Below are 17272 nucleotides of genomic sequence, written 5' to 3'. Positions count from 1 at the left end.
CAGCAGAGGAGGTATGGCAGTAGGCACACAATTATGGAATCCACTGGTTTTACCACGTGCCACACCATCCAGAAGCTGCCAGCCTGACAGACTGATGTAGCTGAAGCACAAGCTTTGAGATGATACCCTGAAAGGACATCATGTTTGGTAAAGTAGAGGGTCAGCAAAAAAGAGCAAGACCATCAACAAGATGGATTGACACAATGGCTGCAAGGATGGGCTCAAACAGAGCAACGATCATGAGGATGACTGGCAGCATGTCATTCTGTTGTACATAGGGTCACTATGAGTCATAACCAACTTGACAGCGCCTAATTTAAGAACAAGGATAGGGTACATTTATTACTATGTAACAAATGACTCCAAAGTTTAGTACTTTGAAATAATAAACATTTATTATGATTTTATGGGATCAGGAATTTGGGAGCAGCTTAGCTGGGTGTTTCTGACTCAGAGTCTCTCATGAGGTTGCCACCAAGCTGTTGGCTGGAGCTGCAGTCATCTGAAGGCTCGACTGGAGGATCTGCTTCCAAGCTCACTCACACAGTTGCATCAGTGCTTAGTTCCTTGCTTGCTGTTGGCCAGAGATGCCAGGAACTCACCTCATGGGCCTCTCACAGGGCTGCCTGACTTGTCCTTTGTGGCAGCTGCTTCCCGCAGAGCGAGCGATCCAAGATGGAAGTTGGAGTTTTTATAATCTAATCTCAGAAATGACATGCCATTGCTTCTGCTGTATTGTATTGATCACACACACCAACTCTGGTACAATGTGGGAAGGAACTATAAAACAGAGGTGGGGATCATTGGAAGCCAACTTGGAGGCTGGCTACTACAGGCATTTTCTTTCAGGATGGAGGATACCTCCTAAACTACCAGCCATTTTAGGGTGCAGTTTTTTGGGGGGCACACAATAGGTAGAATGCACTCATCCAGAAATCAAAGGGTGTAAATAGGGAGTGGTCCCACTCACCATCACTCCCAGTGAAACACTTCAGGAATTCATACTTTCTATCCCCCAAAATTTAGGCTCTCTGGGTCCAGAGTTCTTGGTTCTTAGGTGCGGGGGTGGGGGGTGCTTTCTCTAGGGAACACAACGAGGATTTTACTAAACATGCAGTAAATGTCAGCAACTATTAAGGTTGCCATTGCGGCCACTGTTTATACTATTAAATGCATCCTGAGCTCCTACGATATGCCAGGCCCCATGTGGGTGCTGGAGGCACAGAAGTGAATCAAATGAATGTCTTCCTTCATGGAGTCCACAGTCTAGAGGGTGAGACAGTTTGAGAACAGGGTGATCCAAGCTGCAGTAGAAATAGCTTGAAGGTACCCTCATTGCACTAAGGAGGAAGTGACTTCCTCTGGGTAAAGTGTCTGGGAAAGCTTCCTAGAGGAGGTGACACTGAAAATTAACCTAAAAAGACAATAGGTACCTCACAAGAAGGGTGAGAGCAGAGGCATATTCCAGGCTGGAAAAACCATCCATGTAAATGCAGAGAAAAATGAACTGACCTCAACTCAATATAGTTAGAAAATTAAAAGGGAGGTGAAGAAGGCGAGGCTGGACAGAGAAGAGCTAGGCTCTCAGTGGCTCAAATGCCAGGCTATAAGCTGGACTTTCTCCTGAGAGCCATAGGAAGCCAGGATTTGCTTAAAAACACTCATCAGAAAGGCTAACGACACCAAATGACAAGAGAGCGGAGCAAGCAGAACACTCATACACTGCTGGGGGAAGTATAAAATGATGCAACGACTTTAGAAAAATTTCTGGCCGTTTCTTATAAAACTAAACTTACATCTACCTTATGACCCAGCAATTCCACTCCAAGAGAAATGAAAACATATGTTCACAAAAAGGCTTCTACAAAAATGTTCATAGAAACTGTATCCTTAACCCTCCACATCAGCCCTTTGTTATCATCCGCATCCTTCAATCCCAGATCAAATGCTCCTCTCTTCCAGGAAGGCTTCTCTGAACAAAGTCTCCCCAGTCAAGCAGTTCAGCCCCTCCGGGCCCCCACGAGCTTGTGACAACACTCACGCTACACAGGTGCCAGCCTCCCTCAACCTCAGCACAGCTCATGCTCCCTGTGTTGGCCTCCATTCTGCCACCTGCCACACTCTGCCTGCGCTAACCTTAAGCACAGCACGTCCCACTGTGGCATTGTCATCGCACGTGTCACCCTGATAATAATTGCCACGTCGACCTCCATCACAGCACTGCGCACACTTGGCCTGGGCTCACTCTGTTCCAGCACGGATCACTCGGCCTGGTTTACCCTCCTCAGAGCACTTAGCCTCTGCCTCAGTGACCTCCATCTGACCATTCTCTGCCTGTGTGGACTTCAAGGCGCTTAGCCCTCCGCTTGGGCTGACCTCTGTGAGGTCACTTAGCACACCAGCCTGGGTCTGCCCATGACCCATCACCTGTCCTTTCTGTCCCCTCCACTTGAGCTCCTTAAGGGTAGGGACCTGGTCTTGGTCCCCTTGGGAAATCTAGGACAGAATCAGACTCAGCCAGGGTTTGTGTGCATTGAATTTAAATCTATTCCTGCCCAAACAAAAGAGGGATTATGCCCATGAGCTTCTAGTACCGATTTTTTTCCTCCTTTCCTGGGCAGTTCCGGAACTGGCTGACTGGGCTTTTGTTGCTGTTACTAGCAATGGCATTGAAGGTTGGGTACTGGGAAAGGAATGAGGTTTCCTCCCCACCCCATCCTCAGCCCAACCTTTATTTACTCATTTTAAAGTCACTTAGTGGGATTGTCTGCTGATCAAAAATATGTTTTCAGTGTAAATGTTTTTTAATCCTTCAAAACACAAAAAAGTAAGTAAAAGTCACCTGTGATCGCACCACCAAGAAATAAGCATTGTTACCTCTGTGGTACATTTCTGCTTAGTATTTGTCCTAGATAAAAAAAGAATTTTTTTTAAATAATTTTTATTGTGCTTTAAGTGAAAGTTTGCAAGTCAAGTCAGTCTGTCACATATAAGCTTGTATACACCTTACTCCATACTCCCACTTACTCTCCCCCTAATGAGTTAGCCCACTCCCTCCCTCCAGTCTCTCCTTTTGTGACGGTTTTGCCAGTTTCTAACCCTCTCTAGCCTCCCATCTCCCCTCCAGACAGGAGATGCCAACACAGTCTCAAGTGTCCACCTGATACAAGTAGCTCACTCTTCATCAGCACCTCTCTCCAACCCATTGTTCAGTCCCTTCCATGTCTGATGAGTTCTCTTCGGGAATGGTTCCTGTTCTGGGCCAACAGAAGGTTTGGGGACCATGACCACCAGGATTTTTCTAGTCTCAGTCAGACCATTAAGTCTTATCTTTTTATGAGAATTTGGGGTCTGCATCCCACTGTTCACCTGCTCCCTCAGGGGTTCTCTGTTGTGCTCCCTGTCAGGGCAGTCATCTGGCCGGACACCATCTAGTTCTTCTGGTCTCAGGATGAGGTAGGTCTCTGGTTCATGTGGCCCTTTCTGTCTCTTGGGCTCATAGTTATCGTGTGACCTTGGTGTTCTTCATTCTCGTTTGATCAAGGTGGGTTGAGACCAATTGATGCATCTTAGATGGCCGCTTGTTAGCATTTAAGACCTCAGACACCACACTTCAAAGTGGGATGCAGAATGTTTTCATAATAGAATTATTTTGCCAATTGACTTAGAAGTCCCTTTAAGCCATAGTCCCCAAACCCCCGCCCTTGCTCCGCTGACCTTAGAAGCATTCAGTTTATCCCAGAAACCTCTTTGCTTTTGGTCTAGTCCAGCTGAGCTGAACTTCCGTGTATTGAGTATTGTCCTTCCCTTCACCTAAAGTACCACAAAAGTATAGTTTATACTATTTCTCAAGATCTTATAATAGTGGTCTTATACAATATTTGTCCTTTTGCCTCTGACTAATGTCACTCAGCATAATGCCTTCCAGGTTTCTCCATGTTATGAAATGTTTCACAGATTCCTCACTGTTCTTTATCGATGCATAGTATTCCATTGTGTGAATATACCATAATTTATTTATCCATTCATCTGTTGATGGACACCTTGGTTGCTTCCAGCTTTTTGCTATTGTAAACAGTGCTGCAATAAACATGGGTGTGCATACATCTGTTCGTGTAAAGGCTCTTATTTCTCTAGGATATATTCCGAGGAGTGGGATTGCTGGGTTGTATGGTAGTTCTATTTCTAACTGTTTAAGAAAACGCCAGATAGATTTCCAAAGTTGTTGTGCCATTTTACATTCCCACCGGCAGTGTATAAGAGTTCCAATCTCTCCGCAGCCTCTCCAACATTTATTATTTTGTGTTTTTTGGATTAATGCCAGCCTTGTTGGAGTGAGATGGAATCTCACCATAGTTTTAATTTGCATTTCTCTAATGGCTAATGACCGAGAGCATTTTCTCATGTATCTGTTAGCTGCCTGAATATCTTCTTTAGTGAAGTGCATGTTCATATCCTTTGCCCACTTTAAAAAAACAATTTTAATAAAAAAATAGAATCAAGTGCTACCTTGTAAACTGTTTCCTTTTTCACTTGCTAAGAGCCTTCAATTTGTTTCTCTACATGGGTTTTTGATGGCTGCCTGGTGGCCCAGTTTATTTAATAAATCCCCTTTTGCTGGACATTCAGGCTCGTCCCTCTTCAGGGTTATTATAGATAGTGCTGCAGTGGGCATCCTAACAGTCCTCTTTGCCCACGCTATTGGGTAATTCCCTCAGACAGAACCTAGACGTACTCTGGGTCAATGAGTATAGCCTTTCTGAGAACAAGCATGTCCTCGAGAATACCCAGTCCTTAGTGCATATTTCTTGAGCTCCCTCTGCTACAACCAAAGATTATTAGAACCAGCCTGACCTACTGTATCGTGGAGCCCAACATCCTCATTTTACAGTTGGAGAGACTGAGACCCAAAGAGAAGAACAGACTCGTCCAAAGTCCACACAGAGTCGGTGGCAAATTCTAGGCTGAAATCTATGTTGCTTAAAGATTTTCTCCCACTCCCTTATGTCTTTGACATATTACAAGGGTATCCATAATCTTGAGCAACAATGCAGGTGGGATGCAGCAAGGATGTTGCATCTGTACTGTTTATGGTAGATATTGCTAATGGATCATGCTCTACCCTTATACTGAGCACAGATCCTTGAGGGCTTCAATAAAAAAAATTATTTCATTATTATTTTTTTTTTACTGAGCACAGATCCTTGAGGGGTTCAATAGCCATTACCAAATGACTGGAATTGGCACAGGAGCTGAAATGTTTCTGCCATTCTGTCACAGCATCATTGATGCTACCAAAGAGCCTGTTCTAATTGAAGACTTGAGCCTTCTCAGGAGTGGCTTGAATTCTTGCCTTCCTTCTTTCCTTTTTTTTTTTTTTTTCTTTCCTTCAGAGCTTTTTTTTTTTTTCAGAGCCAGTAGTAATCAACAAGTCCTCCTGATTTCTGTTCTTCCTATCTTACCATGTCCTTGGAGAAGCTCTCGGTTTTCAGTGTGACTATAGGCTTCCCAGGAGTCCCTGGGTGGTGCAAAGAGTTAATGTGCTCACTGCTAACCAAAAGGTTAGTGGTTTGAGTCCACCCAGAGGCACCTCAAAAGAAAGCCCTGGCAATGTACTTCCAAGAAAATCAGGCATTGAAAACCCTTTGAGCACAGTTCTACTCTGACACACATGGGGTCGCCATGAATTATAGTCAACTTGACAACGACTGGTTTTGTTTTGGTTTTATAGACTTCCCAAGAGGGGATGCCCCTCATTCCAGCTGGAAACAACAGGGTAGGCTAGGACAGAGGATCAGAGCATGGGCTGTAGTGTCAGACAGACACTGTGGGGACTTGGCCAAGACACTTGCCTTCTATAAGATCTAATTTCCAATTGGAGGAGCCAACATGGTGCTATAGACAGAAGCACCATGCCATCCCTCTATAGCAAAGACCCTAAAAACTAAGTAAAGCAGAGACGAACGTCAATCCTGGAACCCTAAGCATCAAATGAAGAGATAAAGAACTCAACCAACCACCGAATGGAATAAGAAATTGACAAAGAACAGAGAGTGAGGAGAGATACAAGTGGAGGTCTCCTATCAGCTACTGCAGCACGGATTTGCCATCTTGGACTTCTGTCAGAGATCAGCAGCAGACAGGAAGTACAAGAAAGCAGCTTCATGGAGCTCGCAGCAGGAGACAGAGCACCTGGTAATCAGCAATATATGCTTTCCCACCCCCCACTCTTCTTCCCCTTGCTCAGCCTTCACCACTTCCCAGCAGGTCACATGACCGCAACATGGAAGGCACTTGGATTCACCCCGCCAAAGCCGGCCGGTTCCTTCAGTCCCATTTCATTGTTGCTAGCGTTGCTTTTTTTTTCCAGCTTCTTTTGGTTTCTTCCCTGCCTCTCACCTCCTCCCTCTCCTTTCTCTCGAGTACCTGGCTCCATGTGCCATCTTTGCTTCTTCTCGACAGGCTGTGAAGCCCCGCTCCTCTGGAGAACTGCTTCTCCAGTCCATGTCGCCATGCTGGTGGTATCCCTGGGACCCTTTTTTGTGTTTGTTTTCTTTTTCTTTTTGTGGCTTGGGAGCCCCTTCTAGCAGTCTGCACTGTTTGGCTTAGGACCACTTCCCTGGTCTGCATAGTTGCACTGGTGGCATTTCCTTTTTTTTTTTTTTGTCTTTCTTCAATTCTCAGTTTCTCATCTCTCTCTACTTACCTTCTTCTCCTGTCTCCTGACTACCAGGCATGTGTCCCATCTCTGCCCCTTCTAGGTGGGCTGTACAGCGTGGTTTGGGAGCCACTTCACCAGTCTGCGCAGCCATGCCAGTGGGATTCCTGAGGGCCTTTCTTTTTTTTTTTTTAATTATTTTTCTCTTCTCTTTTCCTTTTTTCTTTATTTCTCAGTTTCTCATCTCCCTCTCCTTTCCTTCTTATCCTGTCTCCTAAATACTTGGTGCTGTGTGCCATCTCCACCCCTTCTAGATGGGCTGTGCCCCGAGGCCTGGGAGCCACTTCTCCGGTCAGCCCTGGGATCCCTGGGGTTTTTATTTTTTTTTAATTTAATTTATTTATCTTGTTCTTTTTTCCTTTTTGTTTTACTCTATTTCTTGATTTCTCATCTCTCCACTCCAACAGCAAGCTCCCTCACCAGTTTTCCTGTTTGTTTGTTTGTTTGTTTGTTTGGCTTCTGATTCTCTCTTCTTTCCCATGCCCATCTCAGCTCCACCCTTCACAACCAAACCCTTCCCTCCTGTTTACCTGCACTGTGTGCTGAACATCACACCCGTGAGCAGCACAGGCACAGCCTACCGGAACCTGCTCTGCACTGACCCTTGGTCCACCTTGTCAGCTGCAGTATGTGCCACAAACAACCTATCCCAACCCCTCCCCTTCAGTGGGGCCTGCCATGCTGCACTGTAACTGAGCTACTGGCCCTGCCCATTGAACAAAGAGGTGAAAAATATTGTGCTCATAGATGAGGAAACAACAAAGAATGCACAGCCCACCTACTCAGACATAACCAAATAAAACAAAAAGCAGGACAAAACAAACAGATCTATAATTAATAAATAAAGGAAATAACTACTGAATGTTCTGAAGACAGCAGACAATAGTAAAAAAAAAAAAAGACAGGATGGTTCTAGTAGGCATCCAAAATAAAACACCAGGTGACTTTCCAGTAGAAGAAAAAGCACTAGTACTACCTAACAGGGAATTCAAATCTCTAATATTCAGAGCTATCCAAGAATTGAAGCAAAAAGCAGACAAAAATGAGGGGAAAAAAAGACAAATTCATGTAAAAGGCAGAAAAATTCATGGAAAATACAGACAAAAAATGGAAGAATTCAGAAAAATAATACAGGAATAAAATGCCAAAATAAATTCACAACTAGAAATCATACAAAAACAACAATTAGAAATCCAAGTGATAAAAAGGTTTCAGAAATGGACAGTGTCATAGAAGGGCTGAGGAGCAGGTTTGAAATAATGAAAGACAGGATCAGTGAAATTGAAAACAAAAACTCAGATACAACTTTGAGGAAAAATAAGAAAAAAGAATGAAGAAAAATGAAGAAACCCTGAGGATTACGTGGAATACAACCAAAAGCAAAAATTTGCAAGTGATTGGAATTCCAGAACAGGGTAGAAAACAGAAAACACAAAGAGGATCATTGAAGAATTGCTGACAGAAAACTTCCCTAATATCATGAAAGATGAAAAGCTGACCATCCAAGAAGCTCAATGAACCCCATGTAGGATAGACCTCAAAAGAAAATTGCCAAGGCATATCAGAATCACACCCCACAAAACCAAAGACAAAGAAAGAATCCTGAGAGCAACTCAAGAAAAATGAAAAGTCGCATACAGAGGGGAAACAAGAAGGCTAAACTCTGATCACTCAGCAAAAACCGTGCAGGCAAGAAGGCAATGAGATGACATATATAAAGCCTTGGAAGAAAAAATTTGCCAACCAAGAATAATATGTTCTACAAAACTCTCATTCAAATATGATGGTGAAATTAGGACATTTCCAGATAAACAGAAATTAATGGAATATGTAAAAACCAAACCAAACTTACAAGAATTATTAAAGGGAATCTTCCGATTTGAGAATAAACAACATCATAAGACAGCCTGAATCTAAGACGCAAGATCGCACCAGCCAGATACCAACCTAGGAAATGAACTCTCAAGCGCTATTGAAACCCAAATGATTTACAACAGGGAACCACAGAGGTTAATCTGTAAATGATAACAATGTCAGAGCAATAAAAGAGGGAATAAATGGTGCAGGTATAGAACTTTCTAATGGAGAAGAAGACAAGGAGATACCAAGTAATAATAGACTGGTTCAAACCTAGGAAGATAAGGGTAAATTCCAACATAATCACAAGGAAAGTTAATGAACCTATTCATCAAAATAAAAAAACAAAAACACAAAGTTTCAGTAAAAACAAAATCTACAAAAACGAAAGAAATGAAGGAAATCCACAGATAAAAGAAATTCAGCACAGGAGAGTAAGAGGAAGAAAGAAAACATCTGCACCACAAAAAAAAAAAGCACTACAAAATGACAACAATAAGCTCACAGCTACCAATAATTACACTGAATGTAAATGGCCTAAATGCACCCAAAAAGAGACAGAGAGTGACAGAAAGGATTAAAAAAAAACAGGGTCCATCAACATGCTGCCTACAAGAGACACATTTTAGAAAAAAGACGTAAATTTATTAAAAATCAAAGGATGGAAAAAATATATCAAGCAAACACCTACCAAAAAAGAGGGTGAGTGGCAATACTAACCTCAGATAGAATAGACTTTAAAACAAAATCCACCATAAAAGACAAAGAAGGGCACTATGTAGTAATTAAAGGGAAGATCCATCATGAAGACGTAGCCATAATGAATATATACGTATCCAATGACAGGGCTCCAAAATACATAAAACAAACTCTAACAGCACTGAAAAGAGAAATTGACAGTTCCACAATAATAGTAGGAGACTTTGACACACCATTCCTGGTAAGCACAGAACATCTGGAAAGAAACTCAACAAATATACAGAAGATCTAAAGGACACAATCAGCCAACTTAACCTCACAGGCATATATAGAACACTCCACCCAACAGCTGCAAAGTACACATTCTTTTCCAACACACATAGAGAGTTCTCCAGAACAGACCACATCTTAGGCCCCAGAGCAACCTTCAAGAAAATCCAAAACATTGAGATAATACAAAGTATCTTCTTCAACTGCAACGCCATCAAAGTAGAAATTAACAACAGGAAGAGCAAGGAGAAAGAATCAGTTACATGGAAACTGAATAACACCCTGCTTAAAAACCACTCGATAATAGAAGAAATCAGAGACAGAATCAAAAAAAAATTCCTAGAATCAAATGAGAATGAAAACAGGTCACACCAAAACCTTTTTGACACAGCAAAGGCAGTCCTCAGATGTCAATTGATAGCAATAGATGCACACATCAAAAAAGAAGAAAGTGACAAAATCAAAACATTAGCTACTCAAACAAATAGAAAGAGAATAGCAAAAAAGAAAAAAAGCCCACAGCCACCAGAAGAAAAGAAATAATAAAGATCAGAGCAGAAATAAATGAAATAGAGAATAGAAAAACAATAGAAAGAATCAACAAAGCCAAAAGTTGGTTCTTTGAAAGGATCAGCAAAATCGACAAACCACTGGCCAAACGGATAAAAGAAAAACAGGAGAGGATGCAAATAACCCAAATAAGAAATGAAATGGGGACATCACAAGAGACCCAACTGAAATAAAAAGGATCATAACAGACTATTATGAAAAACTATACTCCAACAAATTTGAAAACCTAAATGAAAAGGACAAATTTCTAGAAGCACACTGCCTACCTACTAACACAAATTGATGAAAACCTGAACAGACCCATCGCAAGAAATAGATGGAAAAGGTAAAAAAAAAAAAAGCTGCCAACAACAACAACAAAAAGCCCTGGCCCATATGGTTTCACTGGAGAATTCTACCAAACATTCAGAGAAGAGCTTACCCCAGTACTACCCAAACTATTTCAGGACATAAAAAAGGAAGCTATACTTCCAAATTCACTCTATGAAGCCAGCATAACCCATATACCAAAACCAGGCAAAGACTTCACAAAAAAAGGAAATTACAGACCAATATCTTTCATGAATATAGATGCAAAAATTCTCAACAAAATTCTAGCCAATAGAATTCAGCATCATATAAAAAAAAAAATACACCATGACTAAGTGAGATTCATACCAGGTATGAAAGGATGGTTCAACATTAGAAAATCAATCAACATAATCGACCACATAAAGAAAAGGAAAGAAAAGAATCACATGATCATCTCAGTTGACCCAGAAAAGGCATTTGACAAAGTTCAACACCCATTCCTGATAAACACTCTCAATAAAATAAGTATAGGAGGGAAATTCCTCAACATAATAAAGGGCATCTATACAAAACCAGGAAACACTGGTGGCATAGTGGTTAAGTGCTATGGTTGCTAACCAAAGGGTAGGCAGTTCGAATCTGCCAGGTGCTCCTTGGAAACTCTATGGAGCAGTTCTACTCTGTCCTATAGGGTCACTATGAGTCGGAATTGACTCAACGGCACTGGGTTTGGTTTTTGTTTTTATACAAAACCAAGAGCCAATCTCATTCTTAATGGAGAGAGGCTGAAAATATTCCCCTTGAGAACATGAACAAGACAAAGATGTCCTTTATAACCACTCCTATTTAACATTGTGCTGGAAATCCTAGCTAGAGAAATAAGGCAAGAAAAAGAAACAAAGGGCATCTGAATTGGTAATGAAGAACCTAAACTGTCCCTATTTTCACATATGATACTATACATAAAGAACCCAAAAGACTCCACGAGGAAACTACTAGAGCTAAAAGAAAGGTTCAGCAGAGTAGCGCGATACAAGATAAACATACAAAAATCAGTTGGATTCCGGTACACCTGTAAAGAGAACAATGAAAAGCAAATCAGGAAAACAATACCATTTATAACAGGCCCTAAAAAAAAATAAAATTCTTAGGAATAAATCTAACCAGGGGTGTAAAAGACCTATACAAAGAAAACTACAAGACACTACTGCAAGAAACCAAAAGAGACCTACGTAAATGGAAAAGCATACCACGCTCATGGATAGGTAGACTCAACATTATGAAAATGACAATTCTACCCAAAGCAGTTTACAAATACAATGCAATCCCAATCCAAATACCAAAAACATTCTTTAAAGAGATAGAAAAACAAATCATTAACTCTATATGGAAAGGGAAGGTAAGTAAAGCACTCTTGAAGAAAAATAAAGTAGGAGGGCTCTCACTATCTGACCTCAGAACCTACTACATAGCTACAGTAGTCAAAACAGCCTGGTACTGGTACAACGACAGATACATCGACCAGTGGAACAGAATTGAGAACCCAGATGTAAATCTATCCACCTACAGTCACCTGATCTTTGACAAGGGCCTAAATCCATCAAATGGGGAAAAGACAGTCTTTTTAACAGATGGTGCTGGCAAAACTGGATGTACATCTCCAAAAAAATGAAACAGGACCCATACACAAAAACGAATTCGAAATGGATCAAAGACCTAAATATAAAGCCAAAAACTATGAAGATCATGAAAGAAAAAGTAAGATCAACACTAGAGGCCCTAATACACAGCATTAACAGGATACAAACCACAACTAACAACACACAAACTCCAGAAGATAAACTAGATAACTGGGATCTTCTAAAAATTAAACACTTATGCTCATCAAAAGACTTCACCAAAAGAGTAAAAAGAGAACCTAGAGAAAAAAATTGGGGCTATTACAAATACAACAAAGGTATAATCTCTAAAATCTACAAGAAAATCCAACACCTTTACAACAAAAAGACAAATAATCCAACTTAAAAAATGGGCAAAGGAAATGAGCAGACACTTCACCAAAGAAGACATTCAAGTGATTAATAGACACAAGAGGAAATGCTCACGATCACAAGCCATTAGAGAAACGCAAATCAAAACCGAGTGAGATATCACCTCACTCGGACATTAATGAAAAAAAAAGAAAATAGCAAATGTTGGAAAAGTTGTGGGGAGATTGGAACCCTTATGCACTGCTGGTGGGAATGCAAAATGGAACAACCATTTTGGAAAACAATATGGCACTTCCTTAGACAGCTAGACATAGAAATACCATATGACCCAGCAATCCTACTAGGAATATATCCTAGACAAATAAGAGTTGTCACAAGAATAGACATAGGCACACCCATGTTCATTGCAGCACTGTTCACAATAGCAAAAAGATGGAAACAACCTAGATGCCCGTCAACAGATGAATGGATAAACACACTATGGTACATACACACAATGGAGTACTACGCAACAATAAAGAACAATGATGAATCTGCAAAGCATCTCACAATACAAATTAATCTGGAGAGCATTATGCTGAGTGAAATAAGTCAGTCACAAAAGGACAAATATTGTATGAGACCACTATTATAAAAACTCATGAAAATGTTTTTACACACACACACACACACAAAATCTTTGATAGTTACAAGGAAGGGGAGGGGTGGGGATGGAAAAGCCCTAAATAGACAATAAAACCAAAACAAACTCGTTGCCATTGAGGCAATTCTGACTTGTGGCGACAGTAGATAAGTGGTAACTTTGCTCAAGGGTAAGACAGTACACAATACTAGGAAAGCCTGCACAAACTTGTACAAGACAAGGTCATGGAAGCTCCAGAGAAACATCCAAACTCCCTGAGGGACCAAATTGCTGGACTGAGGGCTTGGGGACCATGGTATTTGGGAACATCTAGCTCAACTGGCATAACATAGTTTATAAAGAAAACGTTTACGTTCTACTTTGGTGAGTAGTGTCTGGGGTCTTAAAAGCCCGTGAGTGGCCAGCTAAGATATTCCACTGGTCTCACTCCTTCGGGAGCAAGGGAGAATGAAGAAAACTAAAGATACAAGGGAAAGATTAGTCCAAAGGACTAACGGACCACACCTACCATGGCCTCCACCAGACCGAGTCCAGTACAGTAAATGTTGCCCCGCTACTACCACTGACTGCTCTGACAGGGATCATAATAAAGGGTCCTGGACACAGCTGGAGAAAAATGTAGAACAAAATTCTAACTCACAAAACAGACCAGACTTACTGGCCTGACAGAGGCTGGAGAAACCCTGAGAGTATGGCTCCCAAACACCTTTTTAGCTCAGTACTCAAGTCACTCCTGAGGCTTACCCTTCAGCCAAAGATTAGACAGGCCCATAAAACAAAATGAGACTAAAGGAGCACAGAAGCCCAGGGGCAAGGACTAGAAGGCAGGAGGGGACAGGAAAGCTGGTAATAGGGAACCCAAGGTCTAGAAGAGAGAGTGTTGACATGTCGTGGGGTTGTTAACCAATGCCATAAAACAATATGGCAAGGTCATGGAAGCTTGTGTACTGAGTGTTTACTGAGAAGCCAGTTTGTTCTGTAAACCTTCATCTAAAGTACAATTAAAAAAAAAATCTAATTTCCTCATCTGAAAATTGGGGGTAATAATAACACTTATTTTCTCCTCTCTGTGCCTCAATTTGGTGATCTGTAGAATGGGATGGTCATTTCCACTCTGCCACCTTGCTATCTCTGAGGGTCCAACTTTGATTTAACATCAAATTATCTCCCCATCCCTAGCGGAGGCTCCTATGGACCAGTAGGGAGAGAGGGGAGAAGAGATCCTCTCTCTCTCTCTCTCACCTTCCTTCCCTCTCTCTGGCTCCATGCAGCGGTGGAGCACAGAGAGGAAAGAGGGCAGAACAGTTTCCCCTGGACTGGTACTGCAGCAAGATGGCTCCAATAGAGTGAATCTCATGAGCACCTTCGTGGGGGTAGTTTCAAACCTTCCTGCTGGGGCTTTTCTGTGGCTGGCTGCCCTGTACACCACCCCCACCAGTCCCCAGCCCTTGGCTCTTGGCACCCTTTTCTCACCATTCCAGGCAACATCTTGGGAAAACCTTGACCCAGCCCCAGACCGGACCGCTCTACTGCAGGGTCCACACAGGGCCCTCAGGAAATTTTGTGTATACCTTGACCCCTTCCAGAGGGAGGAGGGGGCAGTAATTTCCCACTCATAGAAGTCACTGTGCCCACCATGACTTGAGCTCATCAGCCATTTCTCTCAGCAGGAGACAGAGCCAGCCCACTGCATGTCCTAACTACAGGGGACACACCCCTCAAGTGCCCAGCTGGTCCCTGAAAGGCCTCCTCCCTCCAGGCCTGCACTGAGGGGCAGGCAGCCCTTCCCTTCTCCCTGAGAGAGTGGGAGGAGGGACTGCAGCCCTCCCCAAATATCTTCACAGATCTTCTTCCTTTTCTCTTCTGACCCTTTTATCACTTTGATGAGGGACCTAAGAATTGTATGACTGGTTCTTGGCCACCTGCTTTGAAAATTGGCCTTGTAGTTTGGCCCCTTCCTTGGTATGTAACACATCTGTGTAATTATGGTGTCTCAGATGACACTTCAGATCCGGCTCCAGTGCTATAGGAAAACCTCATCAGTGGGAAGTGAAAGAGAAGATCCCTTCTTGAGACAGAGTAGCCAGGAAAGGGCTCTCCAAAGAGGTGATATTGAGCCTGAGACGTGGTGAATGAGAAGAAGCCATCCTGGGGAAAAGCTGACAGAAGAGCACTCCCGGGAGAAGTCTCAGCATGTGCAAAGGCCCTGAGATAGGAATGAGAGGTGAAAGGAGCAAAGTGGTGAGAAGGCTGAGAGTGGGAAGCAGCCAACCATGCAGGGCCTCGTGAGAGCTTGGATATTCATCTAAGAGCACTGGAAACTACTGGAGGGGTGTTAATAAGCAGGGCAGTGACACGGTCTGAGTAAAGTTTTTAAAAGCTAACTCTGGCAGGTGGGTGGAAATTGGATTAAGGAGGGTCTGGGGTGGAGAGGAGACCAGTGAGGAGGCTGGTGCAATATGAAGGAAGAGAGGAGAGAGGGAGGGAGGGAGGGAGGGAGGGAGGGGTGGATGATGGATGGATGGAGGGACGGACGGACGGACGGATGGATGGATGGATGAAATGAACATCCCTCAAGGCAGAGGGGGATCCAAGCCCCAGGAGAGTAAAGAGTTAGTGCTTTGGGGGTCAAAGAGGGGTGAGAAGACATCAGGGCAGCATGGGCAGTGATCAAGGAAAGCTTTATGCAAATATTGCCGTCTGACGGAATACTACCCAACTCATTCTATGACGCTACCATCTCCCTGATACCAAAACCAGGTAAAGACATTACAAAAAAAGAAAATTATAGACCTATATCCCTCATGAACATAGATGCAAAAATCCTCAACAAAATTCTAGCCAATAGAATCCAACAACACATCAAAAAAATAATTCACCCTGATCAAGTGGGATTTATACCAGGTATGCAAGGCTGGTTTACTATCAGAAAAACCATTAATGTAATCCATCACATAAATAAAACAAAAGATAAAAACCACATGATCTTATCAATAGATGCAGAAAAGGCATTTGACAAAGTTCAACACACATTTATGATAAAAACTCTTACCAAAATAGGAATTGAAGGAAAATTCCTCAACATAATAAAGGGCACTTTTTTATGCAAAGCCAACAGCCAATATCACTCTAAATGGAGAGAACCTGAAAGCATTTCCCTTGAGAACGGGAACCATACAAGGATGCCCTTTATCACCACTCTTATTCAACATCGTACTTGAAGTCCTAGCCAGGGCAATTAGGCTAGACAAAGAAATAAAGGGTATCCGGATTGGCAGGAGGAAGTAAAGCTATCACTATTTGCAGATGACATGATCGTATACACAGAAAACCCTAAGGAATCCTCCAGAAAACTACTGAAACTAATAGAAGAGTTTGGAAGAGTCTCAGGTTATAAAATAAACGTTCGAAAATCACTTGGATTCCTCTACATCAACAAGAAGAACACCGAAGAGGAAATAACCAAATCAATACCATTCACAGTAGCCCCCAAGAAGATAAGATACTTAGGAATAAATCTTACCAAGGATGTAAAAGACCTATACAAAGAAAACTACAAAGCTCTACTACAAGAAATTCAAAAGGACATACTTAAGTGGAAAAACATACCCTGCTCATGGATAGGAGACTTAACATAGTAAAAATGTCTATTCTACCAAAAGCCATCTGTACATATAACGCACTTTCGATCCAAATTCCAATGTCATATTTTAAGGGGATAGAGAAACAAATCACCAATTTCATATGGAAGGGAAAGAACCCCCGGATAAGCAAAGCATTACTGAAAAAGAAGAAGAAAGTGGGAGGCCTCACTCTACCTGATTTCAGAACCTATTATACAGCTACAGTAGTCAAAACAGCCTGGTACTAGTACAACAACAGGCACATAGACCAATGGAACAGAATTGAGAACCCAGATATAAATCCATCCATGTATGAGCAGCTGATATTTGACAAAGGACCAGTGTCAATGAATTGGGGAAAAGATAGTCTTTTTAACAAATGGTGCTGGCATAACTGGATATCCATTTGCAAAAAAATGAAACAGGACCCATACCTCACACCATGCACAAAAACTAACTCCAAGTGGATCAAAGACCTAAACATAAAGACTAAAACGATAAAGATCACGGAAGGAAAAATAGGGACAACCCTAGGAGCCCTAATACAGGGCATAAACAGAATACAAAACATTACCAAAAATGATGAACAGAAACCAGATAACTGGGAGCT

Source organism: Elephas maximus, chromosome 25, assembly GCF_024166365.1.
Source record: "Elephas maximus indicus isolate mEleMax1 chromosome 25, mEleMax1 primary haplotype, whole genome shotgun sequence".
Lineage (NCBI taxonomy): Eukaryota > Metazoa > Chordata > Mammalia > Proboscidea > Elephantidae > Elephas > Elephas maximus.
This window is presented reverse-complemented; position numbering follows the sequence as displayed.